Source organism: Argopecten irradians, chromosome 7, assembly GCF_041381155.1.
Source record: "Argopecten irradians isolate NY chromosome 7, Ai_NY, whole genome shotgun sequence".
Taxonomy (NCBI): Eukaryota; Metazoa; Mollusca; class Bivalvia; order Pectinida; family Pectinidae; genus Argopecten; species Argopecten irradians.
In genome coordinates, this window is record NC_091140.1 from 47306177 (window position 1) to 47328628 (window position 22452).

Genomic DNA, 22452 nt, shown 5'->3' on the forward strand with positions numbered 1-22452 from the left:
TTTTAATGATGAAACTCCAATAGTCTGGCAATATTTATATCCCCTTGTGGATTTACTCTAATACTGACGTTTGTACTAATATAAATACGAGTCTTTGATTAGTTTAATTCGGTCAGTGTACATATTTACTATTTAAAATTGCAGGCCTATATTTTAAAAAATGCCCATACGATAATTAAGACTCATGCACCTGGTAATCACTTGATGTATAAACGACGCCATACTATGTGTACTACATCTGTAATGTCTACACCTCCCCTGATGATATATATACTAGTTATAACTTCCCTCCCTTTTTGTAACAGCCGATTGAACAATTATAATAAATAATAATATACGAATCTTGATTCGTTGTTTATATATTCGTGTTTCCTTAACAACCACGAAAAAACAAAGAACATTTCTACACAGCAAAAATTTCCTAGTACATGGTATCCTGTCTTTGACAGGTTAACACTTTTATAATACTAAACCTTTTTTGAAAATTCAAAATTCTTTTGAGCAGGAGCATCCTAATTTAACTTTATATAGTGCACATGTACTGATTACATCATCATTACGTACGATGACGTCATCGAAAAGTAGGTTGGACACTTCAAACACATTCTTTCACTGAAAGTTATCAACTTCCCTGAACAAATTGCAAAATAACAAAATCGTGACTTTCTCATGAATTCCAATACAAGTATTATGATAAATATTTAGCCATGTTGTTAAATATATTTTTGTACAACGCAGATCATTACCTTTCTTATAGTATAAACATCAAATTCTTCTTCTATTGAAAGACTTTTTATAAAGTGTCAAACTAGGAACATGTATTTGGGACACTCTGTATATGAGACAAACATTGATTACAGTTGAGAGTAAAGTTTTCAAAGACAGTCAAATGTTGCCTTGTGAAGGGTCCCAGTTTCAATATCTTCTGCCTCAATGATCACTTCTGTAGCTCCAAAATGAAAACGTCCAAGCACTTTTCTTGGTAATCCTGGTTTGAATTCCGGAAGCGGAAGCTGGAGAGTTCCAAGATGTCGTACATCCGGATCCGTAATGTATTTCGGATCCCTTTCTTGAGATATGTATATGTGGATCGCCATATCATTTTGATCATCGGAAATTGGTCGATGCGTGGAAGTGATGCATTCATTGCATTTTATTTCAGTTCCTTTATGAATAAACGGCTGAAAGACTCCTCGACAATATTCTTCTTCATCATGTTCCACTTTCAACTCCTCTGGGTCGATTTCGGAATTGAATTTCGGCCAGGTTTCGTAGCCGTATGTATATCTCGCAACTCTGGACGCAATCGCCATTGGTTTGTGACCAAATATACACAGCACCTTTCAAAACCGCAAGTACGCCATCTTTTGGATTTAAAATTTTAATACGCGAGAAGTTGTCGTGAATGGCTCTGTCAACCAGTTCGCAGTCTGAGAAACCTCCTACCATCATAATCATGTTGATCCTTCCTGTTTTTTTCAACATGTTACCGACATGATTGACAATTTCCTGTATCGGTGCCTCAAAAAATCCTTTCATAACTTCGGCATCTATCTTCAATCTCCCCTTAGTCCAAGCGACCTTTTCTGAGTATTTGGAGTTGCTCAACGCTTGTTCAAAAGAAACGTTTGAGTTTTCTTCGACGGATTCCTTGAATGTCGTGTGGAGTTTCAAAACCACTTTCCCAGTTGTATTTACTCCAATTGTTCGTTTTTTTTCATTTCCCAATCCCTACAAAATTCAACGAAGTCCGTCATACAATTCTTTTTGAAATTTTCTATCGCTTTTTCTCCAAAGACGTTGCCCAGAAATGTGAAGAACTCCCTGTCAACAGCCGTTCCTCCCCAAGGACCCCCCGAGGGTTCGTGTATCTCCCTTAGACTGTCATTCATCTGCCGTTCGTGTACTGTAATATCAGCTGTTCCCCCTGTTTAATGATAATATATTTGTGTTGAAATAACAACAACAGTTCATCGTTTATTTTACAACATAAAATTATTGATTTTTTTGTTTTTGCCTTGCCAATGTCAATGATGTCGATAATCTCCAATGGTATAAGTATACATTTATTGTATACTTTTTCTCCTGATACTCCGGCTTTCCTCCGCCATCTAAAATCTGGCACGTTCTTAAATGACCCCGGCTTGTAATAGGACGTTAAACTAATTCAACAGAACCAAAAATTGCATAACTTTCCTATCTACATGAACCATATACCTGGTATTATTCTTTTCATTTTCATTTGTGATAAAGTTCAGAAGTCTCTTATGCCCGTGTTGATAGAGTGGCCTAGGCGTCCTACGTTCTACCATAACACTTAACCTCTGATTCGTGAGCTCGATAGTTTACTTATGCACTGACCGTTGACCGGTGATTTTCTCTCTCAATATCCAAGCTTAGCAAAAGCAACAATAATCTTAAATGTTAATTGAAAGGATATGAATTAAAGCATGATGTGAGCGCCATGGTATAAGCAGCAAACAGCAGGTCGAAAAGAGGACAGCCAGAAAAATGATTATAGACGCTTAATGGTTATTTTAGAGACGGATTCTAGAATACCTACCGCCGAGGTCTAGTATCATACATTTCTCGCCGAGCTTTGAGCGTCGCAATTCTTTCCTCTTCAGACCAATACTTTGAGGTATGTGCTCATCATCCAATACCACTCCTTGTCTCTTCGTACTGTTATCTGCAGGAGTCTCCTCATCGGCCAGAACTACTTTCACCAAATGACAGTAGAGTGACGCAGCTTCCGGTTCGAGAGCAAAGGACAGTTGGTCAGATTTAATTCCATACTGTGAGAAGAAGATGTTTTATTTGACTATAAACGTTCAACTTCATTGTCCCTTTAACACAGAGCTGATATAAATATTCACTGCCATCGGTTATTATTGGAGTCTACCAGGTTAGTTAAACACTCTATTATCCTCAACAAATGTTAATTATTGGTTAATTAATCTCATATGTTTAACACTATCAACATATATCAAATGGAATGTTTAAGTTAATAATCACTGCATATCATAACAAACTACACAATGTAGATGAATGCAATATCAATAAAGTACGTACATTTACTGCAGCTTCCCGCATGAACTGTTTGGCGGAATCCTCCCAGATGGCCGGTATGGTGATGATCCAATGGATATCGTCCTCATCAATCCCGATACATCTCCTGTTGATGAGAGACATGAGGTGATCCTTCATGTAGCCTATAGACAGAGATATCACCAACATGGCCGACAGCTTCTTCCCAGTCTCATCAACTATCATTGTCTCTCTGGTCCGGCCCTTAAGACAATAATGGTATACTGTCACATTTCTAGCATATATATTTTGATTAGTCAGCAAGCAATACATACCTGCGAAAAAATCTCTTCGTTACATTCATCGATTTGCCACCATGCGATGTTTCTCTTTGAACCCCTATGATATAACACTATATTTTTAATCTTTTAATATGTTTAAAGTACATATTTCAGCCACCGGGAAAAATATCGACTATTCATAATTCATAACCTGCAGGTTTAGTGATATTCATACCTACCTGGCAATTCCATGTGAAATAAATTTATGTACGTTTTTCGAGTTTTCAAATATTCATTGACTAAAACCTGTGTTCTAATGCTTTTATTCAACTCAGTTCTCACGGGAAATCGCAACATGCCATACCGTTTCAGAATTGTTTCGATCTTTTGCCAAGAACTTTCTGGAATACATATCCGTTTAAACCTACCCCAGAATGTTGGTGAAGAGACATCTTGAATCGTCTGAAGTAGTAGTAGTTTTCGTACATTCTGTCATCATCTTCGGAATCTTCAATAAGCTGGCTATATTCATTTTCAGCCTCGTATCCAAAGGCTAAGAATTTCTTGTCCGGATCGAGCAGCAGACAAGTTGGAGTCTTCTCGGAGACAACACTTCCTGAATTCCATTGTTGATTCAATTGTATCTTAAGGGGGTCTTTTTGATAGTCGTCACGGAAAGAGAAAGCATAACCGGAATAGGTTGTTCCGAAGTCAATTGCCGCTACCACAAGACGGTCCTTACACGGGGATTCTTGTGCCATTGTCTGCATTGATTAAAACAACATCATATGGAAAATGTAAAAAGCCAGTGCTCTCAAGCATACCATAGGGTTACGGTTGTAAAACAAAACACAAATGAGACATATAGGATATTAAATGATTCTTAAGTTCATATATTTTTTGAAACAGTCGAAGCCTATATAAATTCTTTCCTTTATACTGCTTCAAATTATTTACATTTGCATTAAAGTATGCGCATTTTGAAGAGCTAAATCCAATTCATCAATGTGGAAATTTCATTAAATAATTTAAACTTATATAATTAATTGACTGCCCCACTTAAGGCCTTGTGTTAAACGTTCAACCCAGTGGTGAATGCACTTTTAACTGTCCGCTTCTCCGCATAAAAGGAGTCGGACGACTGGTTTGCTAATCGTTAGTATAATGTGATCGGGAGGGGTGTGCTTGATATGTGTCTTCCGCGACAACATGTTTCAATGAAATAGCACTATAAAAAGGGTAAAGGTTCCAAAAACACAACACAAATATAGTACAGCCCCCCTCCCCCCCAAAAAAAGGCAAAGGTTCCAAAACCACAACACAAATATAGTACAGCCTCCCAAAACTCACGGCGCCCAATGGCGACCTTCCTACTCGACCCTGACTGTTAGTAAGAGGGGAATAAAGCCTAATACCAAACACAACCAAGTCGTCAAGTAAAGGACAGATTTTGATATTTTCTATAAATCATCTCTGCAATACCAACGTATGATAGGATCTTACTTGCTTTTGAAGCAAACAGACATATGCATTCATATGTAAAACTATCTTTCCAATTCACTACCAAAATTCAAAATTAGATGAAACAACAAGGCAATATCGAGGATACATTATACTTACATTCACACGCCTACTGTCCGTTACAAATACTCACTCAGTAATCCTTCACACCACTAAATACGCCTCCTCTAGATATTGTTATCGGTACAACTTTGAACTACAGTTTTGATATTTCCTTTCGTAAACAAATATAAAACTATCCTTAAGATAACGTGCATGCAGTAAGTGTATCAGTGTCGGGATAAAGAAGACTTATTACCTGTGCTTGATAAAGATACTTTATAGTTATCTCGTATGTAGAAATGAAACCTATGACAGTGGCACTAAATGCAAACATTCCAAAGTACTTTATTTGCGCGATATAAAATGTTCGCGCAGTTTCGCTAGAAAGCGAGAAAGCGATTTCAAATATTTCGCGAAGAGAATCGAATATTAATACATATCTTTTAAGTTTGTAACTTATAACAAAAATACCAAAACAGTTTAATTTATATATATTCTATCGCCATATTAACAATAGGATCGGGTACTCAAACTTAAAAACGCCATTTCTTTTAAAATTCACAATCAACGTAGTATACACATCATAAGATGGCTTTATATTGTAAATATTATACTAAAATTATTTTTCTTGAAGAAAAACAGATAAGAGGAAAGAAAAGAGATAGATTGATAAAGAGAGAAGAAAGAGATAGATTGATAAAGAGAGAAGAAAGACATAGATTGATAAAGAGAGAATAAAGACATAGATTAATAAAGTGAGAGAGAAAAGAGTAGATATCACATTAATAGTCTACATATTATGTATCAATCAATTGAGACTTGAACAGATTTGAACTGTTTATTTAGAAATATAATAAGTCGACCAAATAAGCAAAAACGACAATGAGAATAATTTCTAATCGTCTTTACGAACCTACACAAAGAAAATGAAATTAGAATATATCTCAATATCTTACTTCTGTAACTTGGATATGTTTATGTGGGGATTATTTGAGTCAACATTGACCTGTGCGTACCTGTCTTCATTAAATTACCCACATATGGTATCTGTAGAGCCGCGGTGGTCGAGTGGTTAAGATATTCCGACATGTTACCAGAATTCCTCCACCTCTGGGTCGGGAGTTCGAATCCCAAGTGGATCCGTTGCAAGGTAATGACCGCTGGTCATTGTTTTTCTCCTGTTACTCCGGCTTTATTCAACACTCATAAACGCAATAATTAACATATTATAAAAACAACAGAAATTTTAGACAAAAATTCGAGAGATTGACCAGGGGAGATTTTGTGAATTTTTATCAACATATGAAAATCCACCACGTCTTAATATAATTCGCGAGACCTCGAACGCTAATTCGAACGTTCGACTAATAATTGTGTAAACGGTAAAATAAACACACGTTTGTCAGTAAAGCAGTTACAGTTTGTTAGTGACTAAATACGGGAAAATATTGGGCCTTAAATAAAATTGAATCGCAAGATGAAGGCGATGTTGATACATGTTTATTTTATAATCAATATGTATCCCGTCGAAGGTCCTTTCAATTAAATAACTGCAAAATGCATTATGTATGGAAACCAAACTGACTCAGAACTTTAGCAATTTTCACCTTATTGAATGACTAGAATACGTTGTCATGGCATATTTCTGTTAAATCAGCCTAATTAGTATTGCCGATTTCGTTTCGCTTTAGAAAGTTACATGGGCGCCATCTCGTTGCTAATGAGTCAAAGAACGATAATCTACCGGCCAAACCTAATAGACTTTACATTGGATATCACGTGACGTCATTTTAACCAATAGGAATACAAAATTCTAGTCTGAGGCGGGATGAGATCCATTTAGCGCGAATTAATGTAATACATTAAAAAATGTCGATAACGATAAAAAGTGTATGCGCAATACAAAAGTTCTATAGTTCAAACGTCCGTACACGCCATTGATCTGAAGTTTCATGTACTTTCAATAATTCTAATGCTATGAAAGTTAGAAAACAGCTTTCCAGTTCACAAACAGTCAAATGTTGCTTTGTGGGTAACCAGTTTCGATATTTCCCGCCTCAACGAAAAATTCTGTCGCACCAAAATGAAGACGTCCTCGAATAGCTCACTTTTATCCTGGTTTAAATACCGGAAGAGGCAGTTTAAGAGATCCAAGATATTTCACATCCGGATCTGTAATATATTTTTGTTTCTCCTTCGTTGACATGTACACGTTTATAGTTTATGTCCGTTTGGGCAAACGGGAATATGTTTGGTTGTGACAAAGTCACCGCGACTAATTTCAGATCCTCGTTGAATGTACTACTAAAGGACCCATTTTCAACGAAAATCCACCATCAGGTCGGGAGGATGAATCTCGGGGTCAAACTTTGGCCAGATCTCAAAGCCGTTTGTGTATTTTTCAATTCTTGACACAATCGTCAATGGCTTGTGGCCAAATATTAAATCGTCTAAACTGCTGGAACTCCGTCTTTTGGATTCAAAATAGGAATTTCAGGGAAGTTGTCGCGAATGGCTTTATCCACAAATTCACATTCGGAGAAACCTCCTTCCATCATGGTCATGTCGATCTTCCCGACCTTTTGCAACAACTTTTCAACATGTCGGACAATTTCTGGCGTTTCAAAGAAGCCTTTCACGACTTCTGCATCTAACTTAGATTTATCTAAAGAGTACTTAACGTTTTCTGCGTATTCGGAGTTCCGGAGTGCTTGGTCGAATGAACAGTTGGAGTTTTCTTCCACAACCTTTATGAAAGAAGGACTCAGTTTGATATTCACTTTCCGACTTGTGGTTATTTTAATTGACCGTTTCTTTTATTCGAAACAACCACAAAGGTCTAAGTAATCTTCCATGTAGTTCTTTTTTTTTAAATGTCTCTATCGATTTTCCACCAAACAGTCGTGAAAGAAATTTGAAAAACTCCTTGTCGACAGCTGTTCCTCCCCAAGTACCCCCTGAGGGTTCGGCGTATCTCTTTAAGACGATTGTCGGCTTGACGTTCGTGTACTGTGATATCGGCTGTCCCTCCTGCATAAAATCGTATAATTATAAATGAGTTCCATACATTACTTTTTATGTTTATGAGTTTCAAAATCAATCTTAAAAATTAAATGTCTGGTTTCTTATACTACTAAAAAAACTCGTTTTCCGAGGTACATATTTTCTAGTTAATTCACAATGAAATTCATAGTAGATATTATTGTAGAGAGTTTGTTGTCATGCATCTACTTTCTTATGACACCATTGTTCATTGCAGACAGGATTGCGAAAATATTTATAACATACAAGTAAAAGGTAATATTGTTAAATACATTATTCGCCAAAGTATTTGAAGAATTTATTCTGAAACTAAATTATTTTTAATCCTAACCTCCAAGGTCCAGTATAATATATTCTCGCCTATTCTCGTTGACTTTAATTCTTTCTTCTTCTGACCCGTGGGTGAGTTATCCTCAGCTAACACGACCCTTATTTGCTGGCAGTAAAGCGAGGCAGCCTCTGGCTCCAGGGCAAAGGACAATTGGTCTGATATTATGTCACACTATGCAAGAAAAATACATTTGCCATTGTTTTGTAGTAGTTTTTAATTGTAAATAATGTAGATAGTGATGCGGTCATATTTTAGTTTCGCGTTAGGGGGGAATTTTGCTTTAGTTTAGTCGGTAGAGCGGTAGACCAGGAAGTCCGAGGTCGCAGGTACGAGCCCGGCTTGCGGCCCTGTTACATTATCACGAGCTGATTACCAGATTTTCTGACTTGAGTAGTCCGGGTACTGTATAGTTTATAATATTCGCGGAGTTTTAAATTCGCTAATATCGCGAATCTATCGGGTGACTACTCAAAATTTGAAAATGAAGTTTTTATATGCATGATAAATAACCACGCTTTGGGGAACTCGTTTATCACATAACTAACTCTATCTTTATATCGTAATAGCTTTCAGTTATTTTCCATGGACAAATAGAGAGCCAAAAGTACCTTAAGGATGTACAAACTGTACTGCGAGTATACTGCTAATATTCGCAGGTTTTTAATTTTGCTAAAATCGCGGGTTTTATCAAAAGTTCCCAAAAATTATTATCTCTCGAAATTTATTAAAATCATAGTTTGACATGAAATGTCAAAGCCTGTCATGTGAATGACGATTTCAAAGGCTATAAATATAATTCGCAAATATAAGCCCCGGGAATAAGTTCCCAATAGTAAGTCCTGAAAATTTACACCCGCGTGTAGATTCTCGTATAGATTTTTGGAAATATGAGTTCATACAATAGAAAAAATGGAAGAAATAGCAAAACTCTTGCGTTATTTTTGTTTTTGTTTTTTATTTCACTAAGCTATGACACTCAAAGGTACATATGTGATATAGGATTTCATAAGAATCTTAGCGTTTTGCCCATATAGAGCCATAAAGTCATAATTTCATAATTAATTGTTTGATATGTATGGATGTTTGCAGAATTTATTGTGCATCGGTCTTCTTTACAAATATAGAAGTTAGATATGACTCTTTTTTTCTCTCAAAATAACAGCATTTTGCTACCCCTACACCTTAATTTGAGTTTTAAAAAACTCTGGTATTAAACTTTTGGAAATATTTTGCATGTCATTAGGGAAAATGTTGTTTTTTTTTCTAAATCAGGCATGTGGCTCCATGTGCTTACCTTGTTGGCCCATTAAAATATTTTTCAATATTTTGGAGTAAGAAATAAACGTGTTCAAATTACTCTTAAATGTAAAATGAATGTGACAAAAGAGTACACAAGTCAATTCATAAAATTCCAATAACAATGAACTTAATGAAGATGTACTGCAAAACTTAACTCGTTACGCTGAAAGTATGTTGCAGTGACGATATAAGTAAATCAAATGAAGTAAAAAAAAATCAAAAACTGCCTATACTCAAAACAAAGAAAAATGGCCGCTGAATAGTTCATTTCCTAAAATCCATGTTTTCAAAAAATCTAGAAAGATTTTGACAAAAAGACAACTTGGTACAGATGTTGATGGGTTTTATTTGTAATTATCAAAACTTCTTTGATCTACGTCAAAACAAGTCTTCGACAATGGTGTGTTACAATCTGAAAAGAAACTATGACATGAAAAGTAGACCAAAGTCGAAAGCTATATGTCGATAAGAGACAGGAGGTGATCCTTCATGTGGCCGATAGACAGAGATATCACCAACATGGCCGACAGCTTCTTCCCAGTCTCATCCTCCATCATTGTCTCTCTGGTCAGGCCCTGAATTGAAATGTTTAGATTCTTTCACGCTTTCAAACTCGTAGCATGAAATATCGACTTACTTGTACTATATTGGATTATGAATTATATTGCATCATATATATACTGTCAGATGTATTAGTTTACGCCAAATACGAGACATTGTACCTCATATTTGTTACAGGCATCTTAAACGCAGCAAATTAACTTTATTTTTATTTTATTTTACAAATGTACTCGTCGCCTAATTAAGATTGCGTGACACAATTTCAATATTTTTTTTTTCGTTTCATTTATAATTTATTCGTGTTTAACTTACCCCTTTACATTTATACAATAACATTTTAAATTGTCTGAAGATGTAGTACCACTCGTATGTTTTCTCGTCGATATCACCCTCTTCGGAATCTTCAATTAGTTTACTGTATTCGTTTTCAGCCTCGCCAAACGCTATGAATTTCTTGTCCGGGTCGTTCACCTGTGTGAGGACGTGTGCACCGAATAAAATAATGCCAATTAGAATTGTGCCGGTTGAGTTGTCAACATTGATTCGCGATCGTTATGAAACAATACCATAATACCATATTGATCAAATATTACATAAGCCACAGACACATACCATGATACTTCAAGGGTTAAATATCAAACATACATATCATATTACATTGAATTCGTTTTGTTATTAGCCCTGCTCAATTCCTGGTATGTGGAAACCTGCTGGCCCGTTGTGGAAGTGGCTATGTCTCTCAATTCACAGAATTGTATACAAGTTGCAAAGCTTTTCGTCTTACAGGTTATGAATTCTGGGCATAATGTACTGTTACAGTAAACAAACTTTCATATTTGATTTACATTCAACATTAATTCCAAAAAATATCGTCCTCGAATAAAGTTTGAATTCTTGAAAGTGTATCTTCTTGAAATTTTAAAAGCGACATAATCATTGGCCAAACTAAACTAGATTCTATTATAAGATAGAAATTTAAACACGAAAAGTAATGCCCAATTATTACTTCACTGAGTTATTGCAATTTAATTATAAGCATGCTTAAGCTTTTTTCCAATGTCTATCGGTGTTTAACATTGTATATTAGTTGAGGGCTTTTGTAAGTTGCGATAACTTTTTACAACCATTTTGTGTTTTGTTTTTCAGTAAATACATTAAAAGGTTTTTTTTCAAACAATCATCGCGAAATTTATTAGCCGCCAGAGAAAGCCAATTTACAGTATATACCCCAGTATTGTATGATTGGTTTGATTCTGAATTCCGTACTCTATAGTCAACAGCTGATACTTCTTTTTCGCTAATAACAAGCATTTTCATTGGCATAAAATTATCTCATAATGTAAAAAATGACGTCATCGTTTGTGCCGTCGGCTAAAACTGACTGGAAGAAAACGGCATAATGATTTTATTGAAATAACAGTCCTCCATGGAATTCGGAATAGACAGGGTAAAATTGAATTGTAAGTATTAACTAGAATATATTTTATATGGATCTATAATACGAAAATAAAAGTGTACCCTCATTATAAATCACCACTGGGTTTATGTGGAATTTAGTTTCGGTTTTGTGTTATAGCTCTATATAAAACATCTATTAGAGTTATCTTTAAATGTGGTGGACGACCTCTCCTGACATCAATTTGATAAATGTGTTGCGCGGCACTGTATTTTGTAAGACGGTGCTATAATTAAGTCTAATTACATAAGTCGTTAGACTGTGTCACATTTTTGTCATTGTAGAACCCTTGTCCATTTTATAGTGTCATCTCACAGAATCGTACCGCCAAAGACACCGTGCAGCACACCGCATCTGTTTCCGAAATAAGATGCTTTTCGACTAAATCTGAAAGTGTTTTCATAACCAAAGAAAAATAAAAAAATAAAAATTTAAAAAAATCAGAAAAATAACAATGCTGTTTTTTTTTACTTAAATATAACATTCATTTATTTAAATATTCAAATTATTCAAAGGAGGCATCTACAGAGAAGAATTGATTGTACGAAAGTAGCGGCTTGTGTGCTAGTTGTTATTATAATGTTTTGTCTTTATTTTCTTTGGTCAGGAAACACTTGTTGTAGTTGGAAAGCATCTAATTTCGGAAACATTTGAAAAGAATACAACACAAGTAAATGACTTTCTTATATTCTTATTCATTCAAATTAACAATATACTCAATTGTACAAAGATATCAATAGATGTTAATGTTATGAATATATGGTCAATAGAGCACTATTAAATAATGACTTAAACGGCTGCTCTTGTTCTTCAATATCAAAAGGTACAAACATTGCACTGTATCATTTTTTTAATTGGAGATTAAAACATGCTGCCTCTGATATACTGTAAAGAGCAAATTATTCGCAGCGTGAAAATTTTCGCTCAATTCGATTTTGTTAAATATCCGCGAAAAATTTCTACCCGCAAAAATATCAGCAAGTACATTTTTTGACATATGAATCGAAAAAACATATCGCGAAAATTATTACACCGCAAACAGCTCAGCGAAAATATCCACGCGCGAAAATGTCCATGTGTACAGTATCTGTAACGAGACATGTGCAACATATGTCTGTTACGTCCCCCTATCTCCAAAATAGATGGCGCTCTATACGTTTCGGTCCCAGTGCAGTTCCGGTTTCACTAAAATGGTGTAAACACGACTGTAAACTGTGCGGTATATGTCACTACTATACTGAACACATTTGTATACGTACAATTTTGGCCAAGCTATAATTTTTGCGATCTTTATGCTCCCATTCATCTTCTTAATTATGGTTTTTAATATCTTATTATTCGTCGATTTCAATATAGAAATCAACTTTATTATTAAAAAAATACACATACATTGTACAAATGATAAAAAATATTCTCCGATAAAACATACATAAGCTTTGTTGGGAATGCATTATCAATGAATATTTTAACAAGAGCAGTCGCGATAAATGCTACATCAAACATAATATAAGAAATCTAATAAGTAAATTTTCTTTTAGAGCTACTCGCATACTAAGATTTACATTTATTAATATTCATATTTTAATACGGAGGTTTCTTCAAATGTTTTGGGTTAGTAACACTGATCTGCTTTTTCAATCTCTGTGTATATTTGTTTGTTGTTAATCAAGTGGTGGAGAGAAGAAGTGCTGTTTTACCATTTTGTAAAATTGGAAAATGTTTCAAACAAGAACAATTATGACATTTTTATAAAATGTGATTGACATTGTATGCAAATGTCTCCTTCATATCTTCATCTAATCATTATTGGTTAACAGTACCCGGTCTGTAAAGGCATAAAGCATAGTCAGGGGGATCAACTCCTAATAATCTACTCACTAGGTGGCGTTAACACCATCTATTGCTTTCACTCTACCTACTCGATCAATATGGCATTATACCAACCTTGTGAAACCAAATTCTTATTCTATTTTAACATGTTGGTATAAATTCACACGACAAATGTCCATAATCACATGCACAAATGATGTCATATAAAATGTGTATAGATAGGATATGTTGAAATAGTATAACACATAGAGCCTATTCCATACAGATAAAATACTGAATTGACATGTCTGTCTATACATTCATATGCATAAGCAATGTCAATAATATCATTTTATCGACAAGTGATTTTTTTTTTTTGTTTTTTTTTCCCCTTTTCTTTTCCTAGAAAAATATAACATAGCTTAAGATATTATTAAATGCCCACTATTTGCTTAAAAATCATTTTTTAGTGGAATTATCAAGTTTAGTAACATAAGTTTAATCTGGATCAGAATTGTTAGTCTTTACAAGATTATATATCAAAACAACACAGGTTATACTAGGAGCACAAAATATCGTACGATATAACATGAAATCGAACTACTGTAAAATGAAAGAGAGAAATGAACACAGTATATGTATAAATTCTTTCAATATATATGATATGAACACTTTGAGGATATTTTTAAAAAGGGAGGTATGAAAGAGATCATTTACACTTCACATTGCAATAAATATGATTTGCATATTCATATATTAAAATAACGTTGGATATAACTTTCAGATTTATAGTACATGAATTGGATTTCCCATTTTAAAAACCGTTAAAATGTTAATCAACTTTTGCATAAGCACATTTACATCACACGGCATTAAAAATGCCATAGCCACACCTTAGAGATTTTCGTTAGACCATAAAAGATAATTGATTTTACTCTACTATAAAACATGAAATATTCTTGGGAACATTCTTTCGTGGGTTTAAGCTTCCAAATCATTCCACGAGTAGAAATATCCGTGGTTCGCCGATTGAACAATTATAATAATAATGATATACGAATCTTGATTCGTTGTTTATTATATTCGTGTTTCCTTAACAACCACGAAAAACAAAGAACATTTCTACACAGCAAAAATTTCATGTACATGGTATCCTGTCTTTGACAGGTTAACACTTTTATAATACTAAACCTTTTTTGAAAATTCAAAATTCTTTTGAGCAGGAGCATCCTAATTTAACTTTATATAGTGCACATGTACTGATTACATCATCATTACGTGTGATGACGTCATCGAAAAGTAGGTTGGACACTTCAAAAACACATTCTTTGACTGAAAGTTATCAACTTCCCTGAACAAATTGCAAAATAACAAAATCGTGACTTTCTCATGAATTCCAATACAAGTATTATGATAAATATTTAGCCATGTTTGTTAAATATATTTTTGTACAACGCAGATCATTACCTTTCTTATAGTATAAACATCAAATTCTTCTTCTATTGAAAGACTTTTTATAAAGTGTCAAACTCGGAACATGTATTTGGGACACTCTGTAAATGAGACAAACATTGATTACAGTTGAGAGTAAAGTTTTCAAAGACAGTCAAATGTTGCCTTGTGAAGGTTCCCAGTTTCAATATCTTCTGCCTCAATGATCACTTCTGTAGCTCCAAAATGAAAACGTCCAAGCACTTTTCTTAGTAATCCTGGTTTGAATTCCGGAAGCGGAAGCTGGAGAGTTCCAAGATGTCGTACATCCGGATCCGTAATGTATTTCGGATCCCTTTCTTGAGATATGTAGATGTGGATCGCCATATCATTTTGATCATCGGAAATTGGTCGATGCGTGGAAGTGATGCATTCATTGCATTTTATTTCAGTTCCTTTATGAATAAACGGCTGAAAGACTCCTCGACAATATTCTTCTTCATCATGTTCCACTTTCAACTCCTCTGGGTCGATTTCGGAATTGAATTTCGGCCAGGTTTCGTAGCCGTATGTATATCTCGCAACTCTGGACGCAATCGCCATTGGTTTGTGACCAAATATCACAGCGCCTTTCAAAACCGCAAGTACGCCATCTTTTGGATTTAAAATTTTAATACGCGAGAAGTTGTCGTGAATGGCTCTGTCAACCAGTTCGCAGTCTGAGAAACCTCCTACCATCATAATCATGTTGATCCTTCCTGTTTTTTTTCAACACGTTACTGACATGATTGACAATTTCCTGTATCGGTGCCTCAAAAAATCCTTTCATAACTTCGGCATCTATCTTCAATCTCCCCTTAGTCCAAGCGACCTTTTCTGAGTATTTGGAGTTTCTCAACGCTTGTTCAAAAGAAACGTTTGAGTTTTCTTCGACGGATTCCTTGAATGTCGTGTGGAGTTTCAAAACCACTTTCCCAGTTGTATTTACTCCAATTGTTCGTTTTTTTCATTTCCCAATCCCTACAAAATTCAACGAAGTCCGTCATACATTTCTTTTTGAAGTTTTCTATCGCTTTTTTCTCCAAAGACGTTGCCCAGAAATGTGAAGAACTCCCTGTCAACAGCCGTTCCTCCCCAAGGACCCCCCGAGGGTTCGTGTATCTCCCTCAGACTGTCATTCGCCTGAAGTTCGTGTACTGTAATATCAGCTGTTCCCCCTGTTTAATGATAAAACATTTGTGTTGCAATAACAACAGCATAGACATTTAATATCACAATGTATTGTTATATATGACTACCAATTCATCGTTTATTTTACAAGATAGAATTATTGAATCATTTGGTTTGTCTCGCTTACTGTCACTGATGTCGATAATCACCACTCGTATTTAGTATATATTCATTGTATACTTTATTCTACTGATACTCCGGCTTTCCTCCGCCTCTAAAAGCTGACACGTTCTTAATTGACACCGACCTGTTAGGAGGACGTTACAGTAATGTCAACTGAAACAAAAAATTGCATAACTTTCTATCTACTTGAACCATATACCTGGGCACGAGTCCCTCCTTTTTCTATTTAAGATAAAGTTCAGAAGTTCTTTTGCCGTGTCAATAGAATGGCCTAGGCATCCTACGTTCCACCATGACAATTAAACCTCTGATTCGAAAGGTCGATAGGGTACTTATGCACTGACCGTTGACCGGCGATTTCTTTAATATCCATGCTTAGCAAAAGCAACATTAATATTAAATGTTAATTGCCAGGAGATGAATTAAAGCATGATGTGAGCGCCATGGTGATATAGAGGAGGGACTGGGGTGACGCAGAACCCCCATTTCCTATTCATCAAATACCTACCTCCGAGATCGAGTATCATGCATTTCTCGCCGTGCTTTGAGCATCGCAATTCTTTCCTCTTCAGACCAGCACTTTGAGGCATGTGGTCCTCATCCAAGACCACTCCTTGTCTCTTCGAACTGTGATCTTCAGGAGTCTCCTCCTCGGCTAAAACTACTTTCACCAACTGACAGTAGAGTGACGCAGCTTCCGGTTCGAGAGCAAAGGACAGTTGGTCAGATTTAAATTCCACACTGTGGTAAAAAGATGTTTTATTTTGACTATAAACGTTCAACTTCATTGTCCCTTTAACACTGAGCTAATATAAATATTCACTGTCATCGGTTATTATTTGAGTCTACCAGGTTCATATAACACCCTATTATCCTCAACAAAGGTTAATAATTGGTTAATAGATCTCACGTATTTAACACTATCAACATATATCAAACGGAATGTTTAAGTTAATAATCGCTACAAATCATGACAAACTAGATGAATATAATATCAACAAAGTACGTACATTAACGGCAGCTTCTCGCATGAACTGTTTGGCGGAATCGTCCCAGATGGCCGGTATGGTGATCACCCAGTGGATATCCTCCTCATCTACCCCGATACATCGCTTGTTGATGAGAGACAGGATGTGATCCTTCATGTAGCCGATAGACAGAGATATCACCAACATGGCCGACAGCTTCTTTCCCAGTCTCATCCTCAATCATTGTCTCTCCTGGTCAGGCCCTTAAGACAATAATGGTAAAAACTGTCAACATTTCTAGCATATATATTTTTTCTTTACATACCTGTAGTAAAAATTCATTCGTTTACATTTCATATCGATTTGTATGCCACCGAATGTGCGTAATAATTTGTTTCTCATTGAACCCCTATGATATAAACACTATAGTTTTTAAATCTTTTAATATGTTTAAAAGTACATATTTCACCACGCGGGAAAAAATATATCGACTATATCTTAATTCCATAGACCTGCACAATAAGTGGATATTTCAATACCTATACCATGGCAATACCCCAGTTTGAAATAAAAACGGGTAACGTTAATATTTTCCGAGTTTTCCCTGATTATTCAGATTATGACTACAACCTGTGTTCTAAATTGGCTTTTTAGTTATCTAACTTCCAGGATCACGAACGGGGAAATCGCCAAATGCCATAATAATTACGAACCGTTTTCAGAATTGTTTGAACTTTTTTGGCCACGAACTTTCCTATCTTTCCCTGGAATACTTAACCGTTTAAAAAACCTACCCAGAGATTGGAGTTGGTGAAGAGTCATCTTGAATCGACTGAAATTGTAGTAGTTTTCGTCCGTACATTCTGTCATCATCTTTTCGGGGAATCCTTCATTAAAGCTGTCTATATTCCATTCATCAACCTAGTCCCCCCAGCCGCTCGTATACCAAGAGGCTACAGAATATTCTTGTCCGGATCGTGCATGGCAGACAAGGTAGGAGTCTTCCCGCTCGGCGACAGACAATCACTTTCTGAAATTTTTCCATAGTTGATTCACGTCTTTCTTATAAGGGTCCCTTTTTGATAGTCGTCAAGGAAAGAGGAAAGCATAAAAACCGAATAGGTTGTTCCGAAGCTGCAATTTGCCAGCATACCAACAAAGACGGTCCTTACAACTGGGATTCTTGTGCCAGTTGGTCTGCATTGAGTTATACAAAACATCATATGGAAAATGTAAAAAGCCAGTGCTCTCATCGCATTCCATAGGGTTAACGGGGTTTTAAACTAAAAACACAAAATGTTAAGGACATATAGGATATTAAATGATTCGTTAAGATGTCATATGATTTTTTTTGAAACAGTCGGAATCCTATATAAAATTCTTTTCTTTAATAACTTGTCTTCAAAATTATTTACATTTTGCATAATAAAAGTTTAGGCGCATTATTTGACAAGATAGCTAAAATACCAATTCATCAAAGTGGAAATTTTCATTAAATAAATGTTAAACTTGTATAATTATTTAGATGCTTCTTGCCTGCCCCACTTAAAGAGGAGCCATCTTGTGTTTGAAAACGTTCCAAACCATTGGTGAATGGCACTTTTAAAAAAACTGTCGCGATTCTCGGCATAAAAGGAGGTCTCGGACGAACTGTTTGCGTAATCGATAGTATAAATGTGATCTTGGGAGTAGGGGTGTTAGCTTTTGAATATGTGTCTTTTCCGTCTTCCCTTCATTTTCCGTCCGCGACAAACAATGTTTCTAGACTGGGAGGGGTGACAAATAGCAGCTATAAGATAAGGGTAATGGTTTCCACACCCGTTACACAGACCAAAATAGTAGTACATAGGAATAACAGAACAGCCTACTCCCAAAAAAATACTTCTGCTAAGGTGCCCATCCCACCGACTTCCTTTCCTGAGTACCTACTTCCAAAACTCACGGGGGAGGGCCGGGGGGGGGGGGGGGGGGGGGGGGGGTGGGCCCCTCATTTTTATTTTTTTGGCGACCTTCCTACTCTTACTTGTTAGTTAGTAAGGAGAGGAATAAAATCCACACACCAACTACTAATATCCAAGTCGTCCACTGATGAAAGGACCAGATTTTGATTTTTTCCCTTATCTCTCTAATTAAATCCATCTCTGCAATACCAACGGTATGATAGGATCTGAATTTGCTTTTATGGATTTCAAGTGCAACCCTAAATATGCATTCATAGATAAAAACTGATCTTTTCTTTTCTTTCACCTTCCGATTCCCAACCAAATAAGTCAAAAATTAGATGAAACAATAAGGCCGACAATATCTAAGTGGATACATTATTACTTAACTAATTATCCACTACCGCAGTACTGCCGTTCACTAATACTTACTATTCTATATAACTCGTTACTCACTAACCTTCAGTAATCTATTGTTCACAAAGAGACCAGTCCACACCCACCACCACCAACGTCCAGCTCAAGCCACACTAAATTGTAATTATTCACGGTTTACAAAAACTTTAACCTTAGCTCATAATATTTTGGATATTTACTCTTTTTCGTAATTAAACAAATATTAGAAAAACTATCCTTAAGCATATCCGTGCATGCAGTAAAGTGTAACAGGCTGTATCGAAGTGTCGGATAAAGATGAATTTTGTTGACCTGTGCTTGATCAAGCTCCTTTATAGAAAAGATACACAGGCCATCTAATGAACCCCAGCGCCTTATGACACACCCTACACATCCTGCGAAGAGTTGTCTGCTTGGACAAGATAGCACATAAAAGGCCAAAACCACCCCCTTCGCAACCCAAGACAACCCATTTTGAAAATCGGCTGATCATACCAAATTATCGGAGGTCATTATTAATCGCACGCCCCCGCTGCGGCTCCAGCGATATCCAAAAGCAACTATAATTCGTCGATTTCGCGAGGAATCTAAGATATAGAAAACAATCCTTATTAGCTATAATGTTTGTAACTTAACACACCCACTAAAGAGCCGAAAAAAAAGAGGATAAATACCATCCATTATATATACAACTATTCTACTAAATATTGATTTAAAGCCATATTTTACAATCGTCTGCGGTACAATATTACCACACCCAAATACAATCCAAACATTGTTCAAATTCCCGTTAAAATTCACCAAACAACTAGTCGTTCACATACCCTAGATGGAAGTGGCTATGGTCCAACTACCCAATTTGTCAGCAACATAGAATTATGATATACAAGTTGGAACATAATCTTATCTATTTTATGTTTCGTCTTAACTAAACCATGTTAGGAAGTTCTGGGCATGAATATACTGTACACAGTTAAACAAAGCTTTCGTATTTCGATTTACCATATTTCATATCATTTTAAATTTCTCGAAAAAAAAATCATTCCTCAAGAGATAACAAAATTTAGAAAGCAAACATAGAAATGTGTACACGATATCGTTGAAAAAAAAAAAAAAAAAACATGAAAAAAACAAAAAACAAAAAAAAAAAAAAAATAATTTGAAAGCGACACATTATTGGCCAAACTAATACTATAACATAAAAATGCGCCACAAAGAATTTTGTGTGGTTATTATACAACCAGTCACGGAACAAAAACTCATGAACACTAGCTAATAGTTATCAACGACAAATAAACCACTCTAATAATTTTATCCATCAAAGAGCCTCGAAAACACTGCACCCAGCATAATGTCCACCCTGAACGTACATATCCATGTGATGTTGCCGTTGGCTAATGATCTGTCTGAAAACGGCGCGGCGTACCTGGATATTACAATGGACAAAGACTTCATACCATCCAAAACGTGTGAAAATGGATAGGAAAAGTACCGGGTAAAGATTGAACCTGTAGTAATCATTGAATAGTTAATTTTATATGGAACTCTTGTTAAAATTACACAAAAATCAAAAGGTGTCAAACCCATGTATAATAAAAAACCGCCACTTTGAGTTATATTTTGTGACTATTACAGTGGTTGGTTTTTGAGTTTATAGCTAAGCTTCCCTAATAAAAACTATCTATTCGAGAGATTCTTTAATTGTGTTGGACGATCTACGAGCTCGCTACCTCTCCTGACATCCAATATATGCTCAAACCTAGAGTAATATGCTCGCGGCCTCAGTACATTTGTAAAGGGACGAGTGCTGTTACTAAATGACTAATAAGCATACAAGTTCGAATATACATGTTGGACAACACCTTATTTTAACCTTCTGCCGCGAATCTCCCGTTAGTCCCATTTTATAGTGGTGCATCTCCAGAATCGTATACGTACCCCGCCACAAGACAACCAACCAAACCGTGGCACCAGACAACCGCAATCTGTTCCGTCCGAAGATATACATGGCTTTTGACTAAAAACTGAAATGTCAGTTATGTCATACCTCAAAGGAAAAATAAAAAAAAAAAAATAAAAATTTAAAAAAACTCAAAAAAATAACAATGCTGGTATTTTTTTATTCATAAAATATTAACCTCTTCATATTTTTATTTTATAAGATATTCGGAAATTATTTCAACTGGATGGTTCTTTCTACAGAAGAATTGATTGGACGAAGAGTAGCGGGTTGTGGTGCTAGTTGTTTATTATATTGTTTTGTCTATTAATTTTCTGTCGGTCAGGAAACACTTGTTGTCGTTGGAAAGCATCCAATTTCGGAACAACATTTTGAAAAAGAATAGTCAACACAAGTTAATATTGATCTTTCTCCCTTATATCGTTATTCATTTCAAATATTAATCAATTACACTCAATTGTACAAAAGATATCAATAGATGTTAATGTATGAAATATATTGTCAATAGAGTCACTATTAAATATTGAGACTTAGAACGGCTGCTATTGTTCTTCATTATCAAAAGGTACAAACATTGCACTGTATCATTTTTTTTTAAATTGGAGATTAAAAACAGGCTGCCTCTGATATTACTGTAAAGAGCAAAATTTATCGCACGTGAAAATTTTCGCTCAATTCGATTTGTTAAATACGCGGAAAAATTTCTACCCGCAATAAATTATCAGAAAGTACATTTGTGACATATGAATCGAAAAAAAACATATCGCGTATATTATTAAATACCGCAAACAGTTCAGCGAAAATATCCACGCGCGAAAATGTCCATGTGTACAGTATCTGTAACGAGACATGTGCAACATATGTCTGTTACGTCCCCCTATCTCCAAAATAGATGGCGCTCTATACGTTTCGGTCCCAGTGCAGTTCCGGTTTCACTAAAATGGTGTAAACACGACTGTAAACTGTGCGGTATATGTCACTACTATACTGAACACATTTGTATACGTACAATTTTGGCCAAGCTATAATTTTTGC

The 22452-nt window shown here is 35.5% G+C and overlaps 3 pseudogenes; all 3 read right to left on the reverse strand.

Moving 5' to 3' along the window:
• Positions 1–434: 434 nt before the first annotated feature.
• On the reverse strand, positions 435–4972 carry LOC138326724 (heat shock 70 kDa protein 12B-like; annotated as a pseudogene).
• A 1903-nt stretch (positions 4973–6875) lies between these two features.
• LOC138327289 (heat shock 70 kDa protein 12A-like) lies at positions 6876–10938 on the reverse strand (annotated as a pseudogene).
• A 3870-nt stretch (positions 10939–14808) lies between these two features.
• LOC138327290 (heat shock 70 kDa protein 12B-like) lies at positions 14809–17355 on the reverse strand (annotated as a pseudogene).
• Positions 17356–22452: the final 5097 nt, after the last annotated feature.